This window comes from Canis aureus, chromosome 13 (genome assembly GCF_053574225.1).
Source record: "Canis aureus isolate CA01 chromosome 13, VMU_Caureus_v.1.0, whole genome shotgun sequence".
Taxonomy (NCBI): Eukaryota; Metazoa; Chordata; class Mammalia; order Carnivora; family Canidae; genus Canis; species Canis aureus.
The window spans coordinates 37,336,878-37,361,392 of NC_135623.1; the positions used below are offsets into that span (position 1 = coordinate 37,336,878).

General features: G+C 39.4%; 1 long non-coding RNA gene across 2 annotated transcripts; it reads left to right on the forward strand.

Annotated features, from left to right (window-relative positions):
• Window positions 1-395: 395 nt before the first annotated feature.
• On the forward strand, window positions 396-24,203 carry LOC144281627 (uncharacterized). 2 transcript variants are annotated; one of them, XR_013350058.1, is made up of 3 exons: window positions 396-461; window positions 21,983-22,124; window positions 23,196-24,203. It is a non-coding gene; the product is annotated as an uncharacterized LOC144281627 (long non-coding RNA). The 2 variants fall into 2 exon arrangements; XR_013350057.1 differs by lacking the exon at window positions 396-461 and adding an exon at window positions 11,754-11,982.
• The last annotated feature ends 312 nt before the right edge of the window (window positions 24,204-24,515 follow it).

The window sequence follows — 24,515 nt, forward strand, 5'->3', positions numbered from 1 at the left end:
CAAATGAAGGGTGTTATTGTATCACCAGTGCATATCACAGTGTCCAGCAACAGTAGAGTCCCAAAAAATATTGACTATGTGCCCCGGTCATTTTTCAAAGGAAAAGAAGCCAAGATCTACCAACAGCAATTACTTTCAACTGTCCACAGTGGTCAAATACTTGATAGCATGAGCAACCCAGTTAACGTCTGACTGCAATAAAATATGGATCCTATCTGAACTTTTCTATCTACAAATGTTTAAACCATACCAGCTGACTAATATAAGGCAAATGGAAAGTTAAACCAAAGTGAGCATTTACAGTTAAACTTTAGGAGAGACTTGGAGGGATTTAGATTCAAAGGTTGGGTTGGTTTGCAGTGGAAATATGCTTGGAATTTACTGCAGCTGCTGAAAGGGGAATAGCCCGGAGGTGTGCACAATGTGGAGCGACAGCTGTTTCGTGGAGCAAGGAAACCGAGGTAACCCTTCTTAGTGGTCAGTTCTCCTTATCAGGGGGCACTTTTTTTTTTTTTAAAGTTAGTAGGGCAATATCCTAACTAATTCTTTTCGGAGAAAGCTCAACCACGAACCATTTTCGTATCGCTTATATCAGAATTCTCAATCTTGCTTGTGTATTAGAATCACTTGGGGTGCTCTTCCCCACCACCCAAGCAAAGAAGGCCGGACTGGACTTTCAGAGTTTCTGATTCAGCAAGGGTTTTTTTTTTTTTTTTTTTTTTGTGTGTTTTGTTTTGTTTTGTTTTGAATAAGGTTTCACAGGTGATTCGGATGCATGGCCAAGGTGGAGGGCTGCTGAAATCAAGTGAAGTTCCAGTGAGGGAATTTATCGGAAAGGATTTCTTCTCCTAATTCCCACATTCACTGAAATCTTTTGTGCTTCTGAGATTACTTTAGAATTGCAAGTTGAAGAAGAGTCAGGCTCTTTGGTGGTAAGGTTCCTATGATGTTGTGATTCATCCATTGCAAAGAACCATTTTGTCTTCCGTGGTGCTGATACAGGAGAGCTTGGTTCTTGTCTCACGGAGTTGAAGAATGAATCTTGGGGACACAGGAGAGTCAGTAAAACGATAGAAGTTTATTAAGCAAAGGTACGGAGAAAGCTCTCAGGAGTGAGAGGGATTCTGACAGGGTTGCCACTGAGGGCTTTTTTGACTGGCCTTTTATTGGAACCTAACCAGGGACCCCAAGGCCTTGAGATTGTGCTGCCTCAAGTGATTGACAAATGGCTGGTTGGGGGGTCTGGTGAATCTCATCTCTAGGATTGTCTGGTAATCACCAAGGGGAGATACTCCCTAACACCTCAGAGCTAGGAGCCTAGTTTACTTTCTTCTCTGTTTTTATTGTCTTATCTCTGTTTCCTTGGGTTGGAAACAGCCTTGGGTTGTTGGAAACCCTTGGGTTGGGTTGGATAGGAGCCTGACGCTGGACCATTTGGTGTCCTTGGGGTTTATGGGAGCCCACAGATTTATGGGAGCCCAACTCTGGGCCTTTCCCTTATCTTTCCCTGCCTAGCCCCAACTATCCCTAACTCCTTCCCACATCAGCATTGTGCGGGTCAAGCGTGCTCATTTGTGTGGACAGATCCTTGAGTTTCTGTCTTTGAATTTCCTGACAAGGCTTAGAGTTGATGATGGCCCTGCCCTCAGGTAAGTGCTGGCAAAGACCACGTCTGCTGAGGTAGAGAGGCAGACTATGGCATCTGACACTCAGACACAGAAAAAATCGTCCCCAATTTCCAAATAATATGGAAAATACTAAAATTTCAGATTAAGACATTTTATCACTTATTTTCATCTTTTTTTTTTTGACCTCAGGAAGTACTCTAAATCTTATCACAGGATATGAGATCATTTTTAGATTCTGTGTCAGCACATAAGAGATTAAAAACAATTTACACAACTGAACGCATCTTTCTCTTATATCCTTTCAGTGTAAATGCATCCAGCTTATATTTTATTATTTTACCTTAAAATTACTCCCATTTTCTACATATGATTTTGCTCTTCAGAGACAGTGGTCTATCTTGTACCTTTTCTTCCTTTTCTCTTTTACAAGGACTCTCTATAGCAGGTCCTTTTCCTTTTTTCATCATGTATTTAAGGAAGAACCATACTCTTTTCCAAATACAAAAAAAAATTTAAAAATAAATAAATAAAGCAGAGGACTGAGGTTTGAATCCACACTCTGCCATCCACACTGACTTTACTCAGCCTCTTTGAGGTTCCATTTCCACACCATTAACATCCTTTTGATGGTGATTATAAGGGCTCCCTAGGGCTGTGGAAAGGAAGACAAATTCAGATGGCCTGCATATATCATGCTTGTGCTTATTAGTCCCTGTATCTGTGACTTTATTTCCTTCTTTCTTCTGCAAGAAGAAATCCTTAGATACATAGTTCCATGCAGAGCCTCTGGGTACTTGGTCAGGTCCCTATGTTCTTGAAACCATTGTCATTTGCAAATTTTAAAACTTTCAAAATATGCCTCAGGATTGTCTCTTAAGGATATAGTAGGGAGTACAATGTCTCGTAAAAATTCAAATTAATCAGGGCTCAATCATTTCTCCATCTTCAATTCAAAGAAACTCTTGGAAACAAGAGATAGCCTGTTTTCAGTAAAAGGAAAACCATTTTACAAACATTATCAGTGCACTTCCCTTTGCTCCCAAGTACACTCAAAAGTAGCTCTACAAAAAAAAAAAAAAAAAAAAAAGCTCTACAAACTAGCTTTCCTATTTAGTCAATGGTACCATCATTGATACAAGTAACTACAATCATTGGGACCACATTTGTCTTTGTTTTTTGCACTCAGCACATACGGATCACCATGTACCAAACAGTCTTTGGGTTCTTTATCAATGACTCAGTGTTATCTCTAATGTGAAGCTTCACTGTGCCTACCTTATGTTGTTGGCTCTTCTAATACATCTGACACCATGTTGCTGGGTTATCTTTTCCTTTATTCCAATTCAGTGTGATTTGCTGGATCTGGGCCAAACTTCTTGCCTGACATAAAGCTCCTGAAACCTTTTCATCTCTTCTGCTTTGTCTACCACTACTACCTTACTCTCCAATATGTGCCTTCTACCCCCCTGGCATGGCAGCCTGGTCGGTGTCTCCTATCCAGAAGGCAATGCCTAAATGGTATGATTTCATCTGTGCTGGCCACACATGGAATCCAGGCTTTTCCTCATCTGCCTCTACACATGTTAGGGACACATGAAGCCCTTGAACCCATGAAAAGTCCAACTCTTAGGAAAGTGTTCCTTTCCACTAAAAGAAGCCACGAGGATTTTTCTTACTAATTTGATGAAAGTCTGTTGTCTTATCTTTTCATTCAGGCAACTATGTTCTATTTACTGTCTGTCTTGTTTCAAGAGGTTTTAAGGAACATTTCTGTGAACCTCTTACCACAGTGATGAGCCTATAGGTCAATTTAGAGCAGAAAATATGTTATTTTTTGAGACAGAAGACCAAAGTTTGGGTCTCAGTTCTACAACTTATTAAGATTCTAGGCAAATTATTGCAACATTTCCCCCCTTGGTTAGTCGGTTTTGATTTCTAATCTCCAAAATGAGGAAAATAACATTGATCCTACTCAAACTAGCACACAGGATTATTATGTATGACAAATGAAACTTTTTCACTGTCAATACTTTGTAAATGGTGATAGCCATACACACTTGGAATATCTTAATTTTTATTTCTTTGTATCTACCAAAGTGCTAGCACAATGATAACCACTGAGTGGGGCTTACTATAAACTCCAAAAATTGGATTAAATTAATATTATATCTTTAATAAATTAACAAACACACGTGTAATTATAGCATACTCAGTATTAGGGTTTATTTTACTAGAAGGATGCAAAGGGGTGAATATTAGACGCCATTTAGAATTCACCAAAGCATTTATGATAACATGGTGTACTCCCGTCGGCCTTGTGCTGTGAAGTAGGCATGCAGGTTCCTAGTGTTCTGATATAGTAGTTGGTTGGTTGGACTGGTAGTGGGAAATCTGAATTTCTCTGGGTAATAATCAGAGGAGTGAAGGTATAAATGAATTCATCTTTACTCAGATAAATAAATAAATAGTAACTTTCATGACCCTTTCCTCTGCATAATACAATTCCCGACATAGAGGTGAATGGCAAACTGATAAAATTTGTTATATGTTTGTGACTAGTATGTACAGAGAGTCGGAGTCAGATTCAATCCTGGGTAGAGTTCTCAGTGGTATCCCAGCCTTTGATCATGCTACCAACACTTTAATTTTAAAAATGTGACAAGATCATTCGAGTGTTCTAAGATCTTAGTAGCAGGCATAGTACAGAGTTGAAAGCTGCCATGAAGTCTGCTACTTAGGCGGAATACTGTCCTCTGAGGCACTCACTGACAAAGAAGTAGAATGTTAAATAAAGAAGTCGAGAGGCAAATCAAGAAGAATAAAGGATATCTGGAATGCTGTCAAACATAGTACAGACTTTATTAGACACCAGATCTTGACCCAAATTATGAACTAGTGAGTATTTAAGGCCTAGATTTAATAGAGGTCTCATTTATAGCTCCAAGTAGTCTTATAATTATTTCCCCCACATATTTAATGTTAAATACAAATCAATGGTGATGTTCAAAATTCTGTTAGTATGCCTGAGTTAAAGAGGATTTTTTTTTTTTTTTTTTTTTTACTAAATAGGCATTCTGGGAGACTAGTGAGTCAACATAAGACAATTGTTATATCTAAAACAGAGTGGACCAAAATGATGCTACAAATCTGCCAACAACAGCATACTATAAAATACAAGTAGAACTGACTTCCAGCAAAAATTTAAAGCAGAACCTGTGTGCTTTCTTCTTGTCGATTCAACCTTCCCTAGGCTTCTGGTGTGCTTTGCGCTGCAGTGATTGTCCACGGTAGCACTTTTCCATCTCCCTTGTCCAATAGTCAAACACATTTGCTCAGTGTTTCCATTTCCCTGTGATCTCCTGAGTGACTAGTTACCAATTTTGAGACTGTACATTGGACTATTGAATTAATGTATTACTATCCCTCTTCTTCCCTGTATTTCATTTGCTTTTCAGTAGCATCTTTTTGTTGCATGCTAAAAATAATAATAATAATAATCATAATCATAATAATAATAGCTAATTTAATGGCATTTACTACATGGCAAGCATTATGCTAAACACTTCACATTTATTAGTGCATATAGTCCTTCTATCAACTCTCTAATATACTATCATTAGATCCATTTTATAAATGAACTGAAGCTTAGAAATGCTAAGTAGGGCATGAACTGAGAAGTGGTTTTGAACCAAGACAGTTTAACTCTGCAGTCCTTACTCTGAACTACCAAACTATCCTCCCTAAACATGGTGGTGGGGAGATATTCAGAGAATTATGGGAGACACTTGTACACTGGAGTCAGAAATACCTATTTAAATTCTGTGTCTGCCCCTTACCGGCCCCTTACCGGTTGTGTGGCTCTCTGAAATTAATTTTCTAAGATGTAGAAGAGTGACAATAGTACTTACATCGAAAGTTTCTCATGTAATTAAATCAGTTAATGCATATAAACACCTACCACCATAGTATAAAGCATTCTTCACATATCTGAGTGTACAACTGGTTGGAAATGGGGATGATATTTTTGTGCAAAGGGATTTTGCATAACCGTTTAGCTGCCCTTTTCAGCCAGTATATGGAGCAGGGCATATGTGGAATACTTCTAACAGCAGCATCAGATGTGTCAGCCCAGTGCTCATCAGTCAGAATTGGGAGAAGGTCAGGCCATATGAATTCTAGAGACAGAGGTGCTAGTTACCATACCTACTGACCAGAGGTTACCTGAATTACACTGTCATGAGATCCTCAGGTTGACATGCATTTGTTGGTAGCCAGCTTTTAGAAAGAGGTGATAAAGTTACTAAGCAGATATGTATAAAAGGGGGCTGTAGAGGATCCCTGAGTGGCTCAGTGGTTCAGCGCCTGCCTTTGGCCTGGGGCGTGGTCCTGGGGTCCCGGGATCGAGTCCCGTGTGGGGCTCCCTGCATGGAGCCTGCTTCTCCCTCTGCCTGTGTCTCTGCCTCTCTCTCTCTCTCTCTCTCCCTCTTTGTCTGTCATGAATAAATAAAATCTTAAAAAAAAGGAGGCTGTATCCTAAAACCCAAGTATATATGATATACTTACTTTCTATGTGACTGTACAATTTATACTTCATATAAAATCTGAAAACCACTGTAAATGTTTCTCCTGTCTCTACATTTGACATATCAGGTAGAAAGTAAATTATAATTTGTTTATACTTTCTTCATATGTTCTTTGAAATATAAATATTTTAAAGAACTATAAGCTTTGGGGACACCTGGGTGGCTCAGCAGTTAAGTGTCTGCCTTCGGCCCAGGGCGTGATCCTGGAGTCCCGGGATTGAGTCTCACATTGGGCTCCCTGCATGGAGCCTGCTTCTCCCTCTGCCTGTGTCTCTGCCTCTCTTTCTGTGTGTGTCTCTCATGAATAAATAAAATCTTAAAAAAAAAAAAAAAAAAAAATATATATATATATATATATATATATATATAAACTTTGAGATTTGTTTGACCTTTGTGTGAGTAATTCTTTTTTAACTTCATATGGTAAAAAAAAAATCTGTTAAGCAGCTCTCTACATTGTTCCTTCTGATTCTGTAGACATCAGGAAAGATGTTACATGTACCGGACTGTGGCATGCAAGGAACAATGTTAAGAGATCCACAGTAGCCAACGATGTCATGAAGACTGCATTCAGAGAAAACAGTTACTTCTGTTGTTGAACTAATAATACTTAAAAATGTTTATCTTTCAGAACTGAATTCTAATAGACAAAACAAGTCTTGTTATTTTAAACATGATTTGGAAAGAGCACTGAGAACATTTTGCACCTGATACATGTCATTAATAGTTTACGTTAGCTTCCCATATAAGGGAAGATACTACCCTACTTTATAAATAGGTCTTGTGGGAAAATTGCTTCTTCCTTGAGGTTAAACAATCTGATATACATTTTTAATGTAGGGATAGTGTAAGGCAATGTGAAAGCTAACCCAGGTTAGATTGTAACAATGCCAAACCCCCCAAATAACAAAGACTTCATCATTCATGGTGTTTTAAAGACTCATTAAATTTAGTTTCCATAGTTTATGGAATATATAAAGCAGCTAGAAAATACACTAAAAAAGACTAAATGATTTTTCTTAAGAGTTAAAAAAGCAGACATTAGCTAAGTGGGATAAAATGTCATATGGGGAGAATGTTTGGGTATAAATAAATTCTAATGAAGTTAAACATATGAAAATTATAAGAAGCAGGTGACAATGATTACCAGCTCTTTTCCTAACTCAGTAAGGATGGAAAAGGAAATGGTTTGAAATTGCAGTAGAAGAGATTTGGGTTAGATATCAAAAAGAACTTCCTTGCTGTGAGGACTGTTGATCACTAAATAAAGGATAGAGCACAATCTTAAAGAGCTCCTTGGAGACATCTAAGGATGGGATGGTTTAAAAGCAGTCCTAGGGATCCCTGGGTGGCGCAGCGGTTTAGCGCCTGCCTTTGGCCCAGGGGGCGATCCTGGAGACCCGGGATCGAATCCCACATCAGGCTCCCGGTGCGTGGAGCCTGCTTCTTCCTCTGCCTGTGTCTCTGCCTCTCTCTCTCTCTCTGTGTGACTATCATAAATAAATAAAAATAAAAAAATAAAAATAAAAAAAAAAATAAAAGCAGTCCTACCCAATCACAGTGGCATTGATAAGATTGTATCCTTAAGTCCTTTTTAGCTTTGTCGGTGAAAGTTGGTCCTTGTGTGTACATGTGTGCATGTGCATGCACTGTTTAAAGGTGAATTGGTGGATTCCACAGTACAGTGACAAAGCTAGGTAGCTGAGTGAAACTCAGATAACTTGTGAAGACGCAGAGTGATGAAACAAAGTCAGAAATCCTCAGTTTATGGAAACTAAGTACTGACTTTGAGGTTATTTTAAATGAAGCAGTACATTGATAGAACCATCTGTTTCTATGAAAATCAGAAAAATTTCCATATAAATCTCCCCTCTCTGCCCTGCCTTGAAAATATCATTTTAAAAACTGCAAATTTGTAAATAAAATAGAAAATCAGAATAAATCTTAAAATAAAAAGCCAGAGTGCCAAATATATCAGTTAGAGCTCGGCTCTGCGTCTTCCTTTGCATTCAGATAAGGAAATGAGAGCTTAAGAAAGCTCAGTGGATTATTCATGTTCCCTTGCTGATGGCAAAACCAGGGATAGACCCTCAGCAACCACCGTGGTGCACTTCCCGGATGGACCCCCCTCCCCAGCCCACCCTATGGTCTCATTCTGTCTCTTGGGGGGTGGGAGCGTTGGTTACTGAGACAAACAGCCAGTTTCTTCTCCAGGAATTCCCTCTTTCTCTGGGCATGTCCCCTGCCCAAGGCAGCTGCCTTGTCCAAGTCCATCACTCCTTCCTAGGGACAGCCTGTGTTCAGTGACTTACTTGATGTTGGGGCCAGAGGGAATTCAGAGGACCAGCCTCTCTGCCTCAATTCAGGACAACTCTGCAGGGCCATTCTGGCTTCAGGGCTCATTCCCAAACATCAGCTGAAGCCTTTGTGTCAACTGCCAACCATAGTTCAATTTCTCTATCTGTCCAGTTCTGCTTCTTCTACTTACAAAAGACAAAAGAAGTTTCCCAGAATGCCTATGTTTCTCTCTGTGTTATCACCACTGTGGAAGGTGAAGGGAAGCAATGAGTCAAAGTGTTAAATTTGGAGGTGAAGTAGAATAGATTGGGAAGGTAAAAAGAAGAAGTGGAATCAAACTACTTCCCCTTTCCTTCACCATTAGCGCTATTTGTACCCAGAGACTGAGACGAGCGGATGGACCCAAATGTCTTCTGATTGGAAGGTGGTCTTTTGTCTTCACAGTCTCCCATATAATTTCTTATCACCTACCTCAGTTCCTTTCCTCTACCTATCCTTCAAATGTAGGTAAACTATTGGGTAATGTGGGCATATTCAGTAGTTACCTTTGAATTGTAAAATGAGGAGTTGAAATTTCTAGTCCCGAGATGATCATAAACTCAGCTTTTGTTCTGATCTACTCCTACTTTTGAAAAGCTCCTTCAAACCTATCTTCTGTACTCATAGCCACTAGCCAATGATACCCAGCATCCCTGCACTTCAGGATTCCTTAAATCCTGAATACTAACCATGTGCGATGTGATAGTAGGTATGCTAGTGCCTGGGGAGGTAGCCACTAGCCACCTGTGGCCATTTAAATAGAATTACAATTAGATTTGTTAATCAAATCAGATGAAATTAAAATTAAAAAATAAGTTTCTCAGTTGCACTAGCCACACTTCCAGGGCTCTATAGCCACATGTGGCTAGTGTGGCTAGTGTCTACCATATTGGACAGTTTAGATAAAGACTATTTCTAAAAAAAAGAAAAAAAGAAAAAAGATATTTCTTTCACTGTAGAAAGTTCTATTGGACAATGCTGTGAAATCCAAAGTCTTCTGAGTATGGTCCTCACTATATTTTGCCTTATGTGGATAGAACTGATTGGTGCTGATGATTTGGAGTGAAGGTCTAGATGGAGCCAGGTTTTAGCTCCACCAACTTCCTAAATAATTCAGCTGTGGTCAGAAAGTCTGGAGTCCTTTACCGTGTCCTCATCACACTGCATTCAAAATGACCCCTGTCCCTTCTCTTTCCATTTCCATTGCTATCCTTCTTATCGTCAAGATGATCATGACAGCTACAAGAAAACTGAGCGTTTTCTATGTGCCAGATGCTTCTTAGATATCATATTAACTAATTTTCATGACAATTCCTTGAGGTGGATTATCATCCCCGTTTTACAGTTGAGAAAATTGAGTCTTAGAGTAATCAAATGTCTTGCCCAAACGCAAACAGTGGCAGAGCTAGGATTTAAACCAACATCTGTCTGCTCCCAGAGCTCATCAACTGTAAGATTACACTGCCTTCATTATCACAGACTTAGATAGCTGGAAAGCATCTAGCTGCTTACCTGTTCTTACTTTCTTATCCTTACAGCTCAGACTAGGTATTTTGTTAGACTAATTTTTCTTAAATCCCACATTCCTCTTCAAAATCTCAAAAATCTTAAAGTCTCTTTGTCCTGCATCTACTCTGAGGCCTGGTCCTTTTTAAAAAAAGGGGGTTTTACTGGTTTTATTCTGGAATTCATAAATGTGTATACTTTATTTCAAAATGCATTAAGCTAATGACTTTTACTTCTCAGGATTTTTTTTTTTGATAAAAACACTCATTTTATGATTATTCTTGTATACATATGATCATGTCCAGGCTTTAAGAGTCCTTTAAGTTCTACATACAACCAACTTGAACTTATTGTCCATCTTTCTTTAAGGAGCACCTTCTTGTTTCTAAACAGGAGAGTCTTCTTGTATTTCAGAAACATGATTGTTCTCAAAGTATAATCCAGGCCCCACAGTTTGCCACTTAATCATATACTCCCTTGAATTGGTTACTGACTGACATTCTGTATTTAGTAATGTGCTTAATAAATATTTACTAGTTGACTAAAATCACACTAAAATAAATTTATTTATTATTTAAAAATTATTTATTTATTTATTTATTTTTTAGAGAGAGATTGAGAGAGAGAGAGAGAGAGAGAGCATGAATGGAAAAGGGGGAATGAGAGAGACAAGCAGACTCCACACTGAGCATGGAGCCTGATTTGGGACTCGGTCTCAGGACCCCAAGATCATGACATGAGCCAAAATCAACAGTTGGAGGCTTTACTGACTGAGCCACCCAGGTGTCCCTAAAATAAATTTAAATTATGCTTCTAAACTCCACTAACAAGAAAAAAGGCTAGAGATATTATTTTCTAGGAAATGCAAAGTGACTGGAACTGTTCTAAATGAGTATTAAACACTTAGGTATCGAATTTCTAAGTACAACTTTTGAGAAAAATTGTTGTGAAATGACCCACACGTACCATGATATAACCTTCCTTTAGCACTCAACCAATCAGGAAACATTTTACAGTTGTAGAGGAAACCAATTGCTGGCAAATAATCCTTTCAACATGGTATAAGCCTTGGAAAGAAATCACAACAAAATGAGTAGGAATGCATCTGAACTTTGGCTTCTCCACAAAGCTTTGGAAAGTGCATTAAATCCTCAAGAATGCCAGCCTAAAATCCAATTAATGGAAGTGTGGGTTTACATGTGGGTGGGGAAGGGGGAGAAAATGCAAGAGGGTCAATGCTGAGTTACCTTTCAGAACAAAATAGTCTATTGGAAGAACACTGACTTGGGTTTGGAGTGAAAATGATTTTGGGATTTGAGCCATTCTTTGCTAATTACTGTGTCTTTGCAAGTCTCTTATCTAAATCTTTGATCTTCATTCTTCTCTATAAAATGTGGGTAATGGTAACTGTGGAAGGCAAATTAATGACACCCCCTGCCCATGATGTCTGTGTCCTAAATCCCTGGAACCTGTATGTATTTTACCTTGCATGATAATAAGGGCTTTGCAGATGTGATTAAAGATACGCACCTTGAGATGGGCAGATGCTCCTGGGTTATTCAAGTGGGCTCAATCTAATCACGTAAACTCTTAAAGCAGAAAACTTTTCCTGGCTGAAATCAGAAAAATGACAGATGAAGCAGCAGGATATCTGAGAAGGACTCACCCTAATGTTGCTAGCTGTGGTGGAGGGGGGAGGCATGAGTGAAGGAATGGGGCAGCCGGCAGAAGCTGGCACAGCTCTCAGATGACAGCCAGCAAGGAAATGGGGACCTTAGTCCTGCAACTGCAAGGAACTAAATTCTTCCAACAACCTGAATAAGCAAGGAAACCGAGTCTCCCCCAGAGCCTCCAGGAAGAAATGCAGCCCTGCCGACACCTTGATTTAGCCTGATGAAACCCTCGTTGGATTTCTGCCCTACAGAACTGTGAGATGATAAATTTCCATTGTTTAACTCACTAAATTTGCGGCAGTTTGTTATGCAGCATTAGAAAAGTAATACAACAATACTATTCCAGCTACTTCACAGGGGTGTTGTGTGGTCACATGTATAAAAATGCATTGTACATTGTAAAGCGGCATAGACAGTCTGTTATCAGTGACGTCTTTCAGCAGCAGCAGCATCAGGCTCTATCCTGCTTTTGAATTGCCAAGTTTAAAAATGTCAGTCTTAGAAAATAACAGTTTCCATTTACTAAGTTATCTGCTATGTGCAAGATAATCAATATGTGTGATATAATTTCACCTATACCCTGATCCTATGAGATAGAAGGTGTCACACCATTTTAAATATGTGGGACCTGGCCAGAAATGGACTCTGTTGGATTTTACAAAAATTTACATTTCCCTTTTTTTATTTTTTAAAGTTAAAACATTTTTTATTAAGGTATAATAGACATACAACGTTATATTAGTTTCAGATATGCTTTATATTTCTAAGGATTTATCGGCTTTCAGGAAACAGTCAGGGTGGGAAAAGTTTAGAAATGTAGTTCCAATGGCAAAGTACTAGGAAAAACTGATGATAAGTTTCTCTTTGCTCTTTTTTGATCACTAAAGAAAAAATTAAACTGGAAGTTATCAGAGAGAAAGAGATGCAGCACTTGAAAGTGATTAAATATAAGTTTTTTTCTAGAGTGGTGTTCATGAGAATATGCACAGTTTACCTTTGGATCTTGGCTTGGAAGATCCCTCCTGCTGAACTGTGGACTGTGATCAGATACAGGTCCCAGGGAGCTGTCTGTCATATGCACACGCTGTGTGATGAGAGAAATTAAAGGAGAATGCTCAGCTTGAAAATGAGGCTTAAGGTACAGGGCTTTGAGTCCTGAAATCCCAAACACATCTCCATGGAAGAAAATGTCCTTTGAAAATTAATTGAAGACTTCAGCCCCACGCTTAGAGATGTTCTTACAAACTGCAGCGGACTTCAGTGATGTTCTTTTATGTAGTCAGAAAAAAACCTTTTGTTTTTTGATAGAGAATGCTGGAAATGGCAGGTCATAGGGAGGTAAGCAAATAGGGAAGGTAAGCAAATATCCTGGGTTACTTAATGATTTAGGTGCTATTTTCCACATTTAAACGATGATGTCAGTGGGCATGTGCTCTGAGTTTTTTAGTAATTATTTGAGTCTCTGCATTCTGGTTCCTCAATTCTCCTTCTGCTGCAATGTGTTTGTGTCAAGTTTGGGGATGTAGATTGTGGCCTTGGGAAAAAAAAAATGCTGGACAAAGTTAAAGAAAACACACCCATACACTCATGACTTTAGTTCCAGGGCTGGCCCTAGCGAAAGCTATGAAGTAGGCAGATTTCCTTTCTCCTAGGAGTTTGCACTTCCCTATTCTTGGCTCTCTCCTTCATCTCAAACTCTTCTACTGCCAGACCCCAAAATACTCTGTGTTACCCCCCTCCTTAACAATACTTAATATTGGCTAAAGATTAAATAAAATATTAAATAGAATAAATAGAAAATATTAACACTGATTTACCCTGTGTTATCAACATACCTAAGGGTGGTTACACTTTAATGGAAACCTTGGTAAGTGTGGTTATTTCAAAGGCAGGGATTTTTAATGGTGACACTGCAGGATTTATGGGTAATGATGCCTTCTTGGAGCTTTTCAAAATATCAGTTAGTAACCAGTTGCCTAGTTCAACTCACCTCAATATTGTTCCCTTCTTAGCCTGGGTGCCGACTGGGTGCAGCTAAGCTTCCTAGGCATAGTTGCTAGCTGTTCAATAGAATCCACCAGTATTTGGATATTCCAGTTATAATTAACATCTTACCAGGGCTGTGAGTAACAAAAACAGCTGTGATAGAACTCACATTCATTAAACACTTAAATCCGTATTCACAATTAGTCCCACAAAACTTAGGCCATTTTAAGAAATATGGCAGTAATGCTATATGCTTAAGTCACGATTTCCTGCGGAGGGTGGATTATCTGACGCTGATTATAAGGCTAAAGTCAATGGTAGTGTTCAGTGTGTGTTTGTTGAGTGGATCATGCCTTAAACAACTGGGCTTTATGTGCTGCAATAGGACACATGCGAGGATCAAAGACATGGTGCTAATTGCTTGTGTCGATGACTGTTCGTGATTGATGGACGCCTGTAAGACATGTGATTTTCTTTTTCAACTCTAGACTGGAAGAAAATGTTTTGCATGAGGGTAGAAGACTTTGGAATGTTCTCTCTCACAGCTTGCTTTCCCCATCAGTTCCAGCTAACCACTCTCTTACAGCTCTGAGCTACATTTGGATTCGAAATACTCATATGCTATTTTGAAAGATCTCTGACTCCTATACCCCAAGGAAGACTGGAGAAGAAAGACTCGTTTGCTGGGGGCATTCTTTCTTTCTGTGCTGGGTAAATCCACCATTGCTGGCTTCTCTGCGGAAAGGAATGAATCTCAATATCACTACTGATGATGGAGAAATTTAGGATCTTGTTTCGGATCTACTAATCGTTAATTGGCCATGACAATCCAATGTCGATGCAATAGAAATATAATAAATAAGTTATAGAGATAGATATTTGGACTGTTTGGCCAAGGTACATTAATAGTATCAAAATTGTGATATCTGCCCTATGCAGTGGTCAAAGCCGTAAGTCTCAAGGTCATTGTGGACACCTCACATATAACTCAGCACTTCAATCTTATTCCATTTACCTCCCATGTATTCTTGTGTATGGCCCTCTCTTTCTAGCCCCACTGCTATTGGTTTAGTTGCAGCTCTCATCATTTTTTATTTTTTCTTTTATTTTGACATAATTCAGACTTAAAGAAAAATTGCAAAAAATAGTAAAAGAACTCCCACATCCCCTTCACCCACATTCCCCAAATGTTAATGTTTTATGATATTTTTTCTTTCTATATATTTTTTTTCTGAACTGTTTGAAAGCAGACAGGAGGCATCTTTACCCCTCAATACCTCATGGTATGTTTTTTAAAAACGAAAGCTTTTTATTACAGAACCACAGTACAAGAATCCAAATCGGGACATTATCATCAATATAATACTGTTACCCGGTTAAATACCTAGTTCAGATTTCACCAGTTTGTCCTCTAATATGCTCATAGCAGAAGAAAATCCTGTATCACCTACAGCACACAGATGTCCTCTGTCTCTAGCCGATCTTCACCAGGACAATTCCTCAGTCTTTCTTTGTCTTTCATGACATTTAGATTTTTGAAGGGGGCAGGCCAATTATTTTGTAGACTGTCCCTCAGTTTGGGTTAGTCTGAAGGTTCTTCACGATCAGATTCAGGTATGCATTTCTGGCAGGCATACAGGGATGTCACGTGTGTTCTTTGCCGCAAATCATGGAGGGAGGCACCTGCTGTCAGTTTGCCCCATTACCAGTGATTTCAACTTGATTATCTTTCCAAGGAGGAGTCTGCTAGTTTCTCTACTGTGAAATTACTAATTTTTTGTGTGTGTGTATTTAATAAGTATCTCCTGGGGAGGCCCTCATCATTATTCACCAAGATTACATTAGAAGTCTGTGCTGGATATCTCCTGTCCACCCTGTTGCATCCTGTCTTACTCTTCTCCATCCTGCTGGATGGCCTACGAAATTGACCACTGTGAACTGTGCCAACTTGGTCCTCTGCTTTCCGGCTGGGTTTGCCCAATGGGAAATCCTGCAGATTAGAAAAGGTTGGAGGGTGAGGTCTAGGGACATGTCCCCTGGGTCTCCTCCCTGTAGTTTTCCTCCCCTAGGACAGGGGCAGTGCCTCAACGGAAGGTCAGGACATCTCTCCAACCACAACTCCCATGTTCTCTCAGGTGTAGATACCACTGGGCTTTCATAGACTCAGTCCTGACTTGTCCTTATGTCCATCCTGACCCAGGCAGGATGGACATTCAGTGCCAAAGACATCAGTGAATTTGATCTAGAATGAGCCTTTCTGCTCTGTAGCCAGTCCTTCAGCATGCCTGGAGACTTTTCCTTACTCCCACATCCCCGGTATAACTCGTGCCAGCACACTTCTGACTTGGTTTTCTGCTTAGCATCCTGACTGCCTATGGGGGTGGAGTCCTCCCCTGACCTTTTTTCCCTCTTCTTTCTTTCTTTTTTAAAAAAGTTTTTTTTGACTAAGGCTCCAGTATCCTGTTTCACTCTGCTGGCCTCTTTCTTCAGAATTCTGGACCCTCATCCCCAGACTCCCACGTATTTTGGAGGATGCTGTTTGAAATAGAATACTCTCCCAGATGTGCTGTCATTCTCCTGTGTGCCCTGCCAGATTCTTCTTCACTCTTTTTCACTTTGAATCTCTCCCCCTCCCCTGCATCCATACTGACCTATGTAGACTTACCAACCCTGGTCTTCCAATTTCTCGCTGGGTTTGGCCAAAGGGGGAGCCCTGGTAGGAGATCCCAGGGAGTGACTAGATAAGATGGGGGCAGTCATATTATCAGTTCCTTCCTGCTGGGGTGACCTCTAGCTGTCTACCTCCTTCTACTGAAGGTCAGAGACCTTCTCTAGGTGGTAATCTGCTTCTAAATTATAGGAACTGCTCCCACTCCTCAGTCCTTCTGGCCTCTGATGGTTACAGCCTAGCTGCATTTTCCCGTGTGGTTTGGTCCTAACCTTTAGAATATAGTTCCTTTATCAAACCTTCTTGAATCATCCTGAGCAGGACGGATGATTCCTCCTGGACCCTGACTCATGTAGGTTCTATGGTGACAGACCCAACCATTTCAGCAGATCACCTAGTGCTCAAAACCTCATTTTGCCAGACTTTACCTGCTCAGTGGATCTCAGATACTGATGACTGCTATAGCCAAGTGCGAGGATCACTGTGCTCTTCTGGACTGGTCATTTGGCTGTCGACTACCTCCTTGGGCACCAGTCCTATAGCTGGGTCAGTTTCTCCCTTTTCCCCTGCCCAGTCCTGGCCTCATTCCTCTTATCATTTACTCACACGTTGAAACACCAGTATGCCTTGCAGCAGAAGCAATGCTTGCCTAGGTGAAAACCCTAACCTCCCTATCTGTAAGCTGCATGAGACAGACTTTTAGTCTGGACCTGCCCCTTCTGAAGGTGGGACAGACCCCAGAAAAGTAGTCTTCGAATCCACTTCTCCTGTGGATTCAAAGATGTATCTAAAATATTTATTTATAAACCACCAAGGACATGCTTTCATTATGGTTCTATAATTTAGTTTGCTAATTTAAATTGATGGTTGCTTTAGATATTGAAAAATGAGTATAAATGAGCTCCATTCTGCTAGAATTTATTGTCAAGAAAATCCTGTACTTACTAGATACTCTTATATGTGTCTCCATCTATGTATATCTTTGAAAGTATTTAAAAAACTAAGCTGGTAGATTACTAGTCATGTTTTAATGTTTTTGGTTTACTGTTGTTTTAGGATAATAACATTTTCACACAACCCAGAAATGTATCTCTGTGAGTATCTTAAATTGTGCCAAGTACAGAGGATAGTTTTTAGTGAAATGCCCTAAATTACAATATGTTACTTTGAAGCATTTTTGGTTCAAATCGTATCATAAAATCACTACTTTTAGAGTTTCCTAGTCTGTTTCTTTAATAGCATATTAACTTGTTTGTTGGTAATGGGTAAACCCCATACCTTTTAACGGATAACAATCCACTGTGTCCCACTGTGACATTTTGGATTTGCTACTTGTACTCAGTTTTGAGTTGGTAGGTTCGTGATTTGATAGGCTTTGCTATTTGTCTTATGTTAAATGACTGATGGTCTTAGTCCAATTCTTAATGGGCTTGTGTTTATTTCTGTTGATGTTGGCATTAATAGGTCTTCTCAGCAAAGATGCCAAGGACCGACCTGGAATAGACTCTAAATTAATTTTCAGCTCTGAAGATGTTCTGTCTAGGTCAGGATTGAGGCCAACTAGTAGCGCAATGTTCTGGAACAAAAGTGTCACTGCTGTGTTTCCCTTACTCTGTGAATTGAAAAAACCATCAACAGCCATCAAAGATGTTAAATAAACTCATTAATTAGAAGGCACACAACATCTGGGATCTCACTCAGAATGTTTTAAGGCCCAATGCATTTAAGATAGATATAGGACAATTTTTCAGTAGATTCTATACGCAACTGTGTGGAGTTGTGATTATGGCCAGTGCTTTAATATTGAGAGGTAGCCTATATTGCCCCCTCCCGTCATTTTACTGATGAATAATGGACAAATATAACTGTGTATACTTGAAGTATATAATGTGATGATTTGACATACATATATATTGTGGAATGATTCTCAACATCAAGATAATGAACACATCCCTCACCTCACATAGTTAACTCTTTTAAGGGGTGGTGAGAGTGGTTAAGATCTACTCTCAGCAACTTTCAAGTACACAATGCTGCATTGTTAACTATAATCACCACGTTGTACATTAGAGCCTCAGAACTTCTTCTTCTAACTGCCCACATCTCTTTTTGTCTATGCCATCTATTTGATTTTTCTTTGCCGTTTGGTCAGTTACAAAGAATAATTAGGAGTAAGAGAAAACATTTAGGAGAAGAATAATTAGGAATAAGAGAAAACATTTAGGAGAAATGAACTGATAAAATTAGTTTTTAGAATTATCCGTTATAAGAGGTATACTGATTTTGCCCCAATTAAATTAAGAGCTGTATGTTTCCATTTACCATTTGAGGTAGAAGCATAGAATATTCTTCAAGGGACCCTCGAAATGACTCATCTCTGATTTAGAGATTAGGAAAGTGCTTGGACAAGTCACAGCTTCACTAGGTCTCAATTTGCTAATAACATTATCCTACCTTTTTAAAATGGCTGAATAAATAGGTGTAGCAATTCTGCTTGCAGATACGTTTTTTAAGTTGTTGGGAGTGGCAGTCTAATATTTTATGAATTCTTTTACTGGAAAAAGCTCTTGGTAATGAGGTAGAAATATCAGGAGGCTGAAAGAGGTAGAACTAATTAAAACATAGTTGGTTTTTTTTTTTTTTTTTTACCCCTGTTCCCTAGGTTTTATTAAAACGTCTGCTTCTCCACTGCTTGACTTCTTGTAGACTTGGTCTAGTATATTGCTTGCTCTCGGCCTGGGAATCTATGCAGTCTAACTGTGTTGTGTTATACAATATAGAAGGCAAGTGGAAAAAAAAAAAAGGAGCCTCATGGTAAATGAGATTTGGACTCCCCCAGACATCTTTATCTAGAGGTGCAAACCAACCTGCTAATGGAAACACCGAAAGTCCTGTGCCCATATCGTCACTTCTAGATATAATGTGGCTGTGAAGTGGCAAGGGCAGGGAAAAGTATCAGTTCATGTATAGAAAACTGATGTTTCGATATCTGAAAATTGAGAGCTGAAATTTTAAGCACCCAAAATGAGAGGGCTGTCATGATGCTAACATTCAAGCTGGTTCCATTCAATCAGTCATGTTCTCATAGGGCTGTACCCCTTCATCCATCAAAGATGAGACAAACATAAGATGAGGCTATGACCTTCTGCAAAATAACTTCTGCCCAGATTGAATGCCTAGGTGACAAAGTGATAACATATTCATTCGTGTGCTAGATACATAGTGGGCCCAGCTGATAACTGAATTGAGAAACTACATTGCTGCTCTAACTTGGTTGCTCCTAAAGTAGGTTAATGGTTTACCTTAAGGCTAAAATCAATTTAAATAAACATGAGAACCATAGCTGAAAATGTTTCTCAACTCCCAACAGTGACTTAACCTGACTAGAGTATCTGAGCCCCGGGTCTTTGTACCCTGCCTCATTTTTCTTATCAACCAGCTTTTAGCACATGACAGTTGCAACACTGTGAGATTGAGGTCAGGGGAAAACTGGTCCCCAGACAGAGTTGAGTGTCACTGGCATACTGCTGCCACCATCCTGAGGCACTGAAGGGCTGACCCCAGCATTAGGAATTATTGAATAATTTTGAGGCCTAAGGACAGGACACATGGTTTGGGCCTTTGAACTTGATATTTTTGTGTCAAATCTAGCTTTCGGATATATGTGAACTGTCATAACTAATTGCCTTAGTTTCTGAAAAAGTGGCTTTGAAGCAGGAGAATATTAAATACAGTTAAGTAAAATTATATTACTAATGCTTTGCATTTACAAAATGCTTTCCCACGCATTGTCTTCTCTGACTCTTCTAATAATCCAGCAGGACAGGCCAGAGGATATTTTTATCCTATTTTACAGATGAAAAAACTGAGAGTTAGAAAGGCTGAGAGATTTTCCCAGGGACACAGCAGAGCTGATATTTGATCTTCTGGCTCCCAGTGCAGTGCCTTTCCATGGTGCCTCTCTGGTTGTCTGAGAGAGATAGACCTTCCATCAGCCAGCCGCTGACCAGCTAGAACGGACTGACAATGTAGAGTATCCAGAGCGATTTACCAGCAACTGTATCCAAGGTGTATCTTGTTTTTCTCTTTGTAAATTGAAAATGCCTGGGTAAATAATTTTATTTATTTGGCAATCGTGTTGCTTTAAGAGTATGCAATATAGCAAATTCAAAACAATTATCCTGAAAAATTTTATGTGTTTTTTCTTTAAGATTTTATTTACTTATTTACTTGACAGAGAGAGGGAGAGTGGCAGGCAGAGGGAGAGGTATAAGCAGATTCCCAGTCGAGCAAGAAGCAGGGGGCAGGGAGCAAGGGGCCTGATGTGCAGCTCCATCCCAGGACCCTGGGGTCATGACCTGAGTTGAAGGCAGATGCTTAACTGATTGAGCCACGCAGGTGCCCCTTAAAATTTTTGATTAAAAATGATATTCCATTGCACAGAAGTATAATTTCAAAATATATGTTAGGATTTTTCAAAGGCACTTTATTTTATTTTATTAAGTGCCTTTAGGGGAATAAAAGAACTCATTTACTTTGGACTTCATGAAAGCCTCAAAAGGTTTCTGCATTTATGAAAAAAGTTTCCATTTAGTGATCAGAAAGGCAATCCATTTTGCTGCCCATGGAATCAAGGAAAAGGAAACATGAACAGACCTAAAATGATGAAAGTCAACAAAAAATTATCTTATCTAATCCTGTATTATAGAAAAGAAGGAAGGAAAAGAAAAGAAGGAAGAAAAACTGGACAAAGTAGAAGTCTAAAAATGATTATTTATTCTGTAATTTTAAATGTCTGCTAATACACAGACATTAACTTTGCTATTCACAGACATCTGAAGCATATTCTAGCTCTGTTTTCTGTAGTTTCTGTATTATGGGGAGTCTCTGCTCCCTGAAATCTCCCTTTTTTCCATAACCGTGGCTTTACTTCCAGAATGGTGTTTGCATTACCTATACTCCCCCCAGCCTTCCAGACATTTCACGATATTTATGAATAATCTTAGTCAGTCCTATTGCTTTCTCTGACAAAACTCTAACTTCAAAGATCAAAGAGTTAAGTTTATTTTTTTTAATTTTTTTATTTTCTTAAAGATTTTATTTATTTATTCATGAGAAACAGACAGAGAGAGAGGTAGAGACACAGGCAGAGGGAGAAGCAGGCTTCATGCAGGGAGCCTGATGTGGGACTCAATCCTGGGGACTCCAAGATCACACCCTGGGCCGAAGGCAGGTGCTAAACCCCTGAGCCACCCAGGGATCCCAAGAGGTAAGTTTAGAGTTGAAAAAGGAAGCATGGGCCTCCCCTGATTAAGGTGGGTTCAAATAATATATAAAATTCACGCCTATGTCATCAAGATAGGAATACCAAAGGATGAACCCCTATGAATGGCAAATATCAGGGTGACCATACCCATTCCTACTTCTTTTAATGGTCATGGCTTTGGTGGTCTTGGGGAACATAAAGAAGCAGAGTTCATTTGGCAAGACAATCTTGGGAGATTTTACTATTCCATGGTATTTACTACGTAATGGAGAGACAGTAACCTATAGAGTAAGCCTGATGATAAGGCATATTTTCATAAAGATTTTGAATTTCAGGCTTCCACGGTAGCCAAAGAAGATGTGAAACTGGCCTCTTGAACTAGAACTCTGCATGGAGAGGCGTGCTGGTCTTAATACCACAGTTCGGGGATATTATCCTTTAAGCAGATTTTTGTGAGATGCCATAAGGACCTGTCAGGTAAGACATCGATAAGTCACAAAAGGGGGATGTTGGTGGCTTTTCGTGAACTGCATGCTGACATAAGAACAAAGACAAAATTGTTGAGGGGTGAAAAACTGTCCACTGCAGTGCTCTGGAATTTAAATGAAAGGTATTATTGATCAGAAGAGGAGGAGGTAGAGACAGACATTAGGCCTGACTCCTGAATTGCAGGATGGCACATGGGCTTAGAGAAGCTCACTTGAACACTAGGCCCAGCTGCAGAGAGCTCAAGAAAAGTGTGTCTTTTGGCCATAATTTCAGAAATAACAGACATCAGGGCTTCCAACCAATTGGGTGGAGCACATTGGCAGATATCACAGTGGTTAAAGCTCTTTCCCTATTTACTAGCTTCCTTGTTTTTTTTTTTTTTTTTTTTAAGATTTATTTATTTATTCATTCAGAGAGAGCGAAGAGAGAGGCAGAGACACAGGCAGAGGGAGAAGCAGGCTCCATGCAGGAAGCCCGATGCGGGACTCGATTCCGGGTCTCCAGGATCACACCCCGGGCTGCAGGCGGCGCTAAACCGCTGCGCCACCGGGCCTGCCCTAGCTTCCTTGTTCAATTAATTTTTGTGGCTGCAGATCTTCGGATTCTTGGGTTATTTATTATTATTATTTTTTAAAGATTTTATTTATTTATTCATGGGAGACAGAGAGAGAGGCAGAGACACAGGCAGAGGGAGAAGCAGGCGCCCCTCAAGGGGCCAGATGTGGGACTTGATTCTGGATCCTGGGATCATGCCCTGAGCCGAAGGCAGACACTCAACAGCTGAGCCACTCAGGCGTCCCTTCTTGGGTTATTTAAAGGAATGTGGAAACTCTTTGTCTAGAATGAGATTTTCTTAACCACATGACATTTATCATGTTTGGGAGTCAGATAAAGCCCTAGTTCAAGCGAACATAAAACTTTTACAAAGTATTTTAAAGGTTTGATAGTATACTTTCTGCAACCTTCTAATGCTATTCCTCGCCTGCTTATCAGGGCAGCCCATTTAACAAAGAGAACAATTTTGTCCAGGGATTTTGAATTATTCTTTGTTACTTACAGACTTTCCATGTCATGGGATCCTGAGTTCTTGGAAGTTTATTCATCAGTTGCGTCAGAGACAGCTGGGGATAGCAGAGTTGTTCAAAAGTGATGAGTTGGGACAACAGAAACAACCCAAGGAACACAATGAAAGTTAGTATCTGGCCATTCTCTCTGCCTCAGTGTGACAGAAAACTCTTAGCAGAGAATTAGAGAAGGGGAGTCAGCATTCCATGTCTATTGAAGATTAGATACTCAACCTCTGTAAACTCAGATCAATGAAATCTTAATTTAGCAAAATCGTTCAACATTGAGATTGTCCAAAGCTAATTTACAGTCAGTGGGTCCTGGGTCACTGTTTTAAATCTTAGCTTCAAAATGTGTCCAATTTAAGACTGATTTGGAGGCACCTAAGCAATCAGAGATATAATGACATAGAAATGTATGGTTTGAGGATGAATATCATAACTGATTGTCTAGAAACTGATAATTCATTTGTCATAATACCGAAGTGCATGTGTGATGGCAGGAAGCAAGAATGTCTGATGGGCATCGAGACTCTCAGGAACTCTGCTTCGGTCTCACCTCTCAGGGTTATCTGTGTGACCTCTCTGGTTTCTGTCAAGTAAAGAGGTGTATCAGTGTTTCCCAGTTTTTTGTTTTTTTTTTTTTAATTCAAGCACTTTTCAGTTAAAAATATAATCTACCAAAGTTCCTTAGAAATTAAAAATATATATGTTATTTGTGGCCTATCGGATAAATGATTTGAAAGGCATGTAAAATTTTCAGATCGGGTCTTTAAGATTACTGTATAAATTCCTATTCCTTTCCTAGGTATTGTTTTTATATAAATTGTGGATTAATCACTGTATATTTAAATACATCTTTTGACTTAGAAAATGCTTAATTTTCTTGAATTTTCATGAATTTTATTGTATGGGAAAAGGCATAACCTATTGACAACCAACAAAAAAATTGTAATGTTTTATTTGGAAGTGAATGAACATTAAAACATAGCATAAAAGTCAACTGCCCATGATGCATGAAATCTTGACCAAAAATTGCTTTTGTGGGCAGCCCGGGTGGCTCAGCAATTTAGTGCCCTCTTCAGCCCAGGGCCTGATCCTGGACACCCGGGATCAAGTCCCACGTCAGGCTCCCTGCATGGAGCCTGCTTCTCCCTCTGCCTGTGTCTCTGCCTCTCTCTCTCTCTCTCTCTCTGTCTCTCATGAATAAATAAATTAAATCTTTAAAAAAAATTGCTTTTGTGTGTATCCTTAGAATTCTTATGTTTCACTTCAAAAAAGAGATAGTTTATTTTTGTAATTTTTGCCTGTTTCT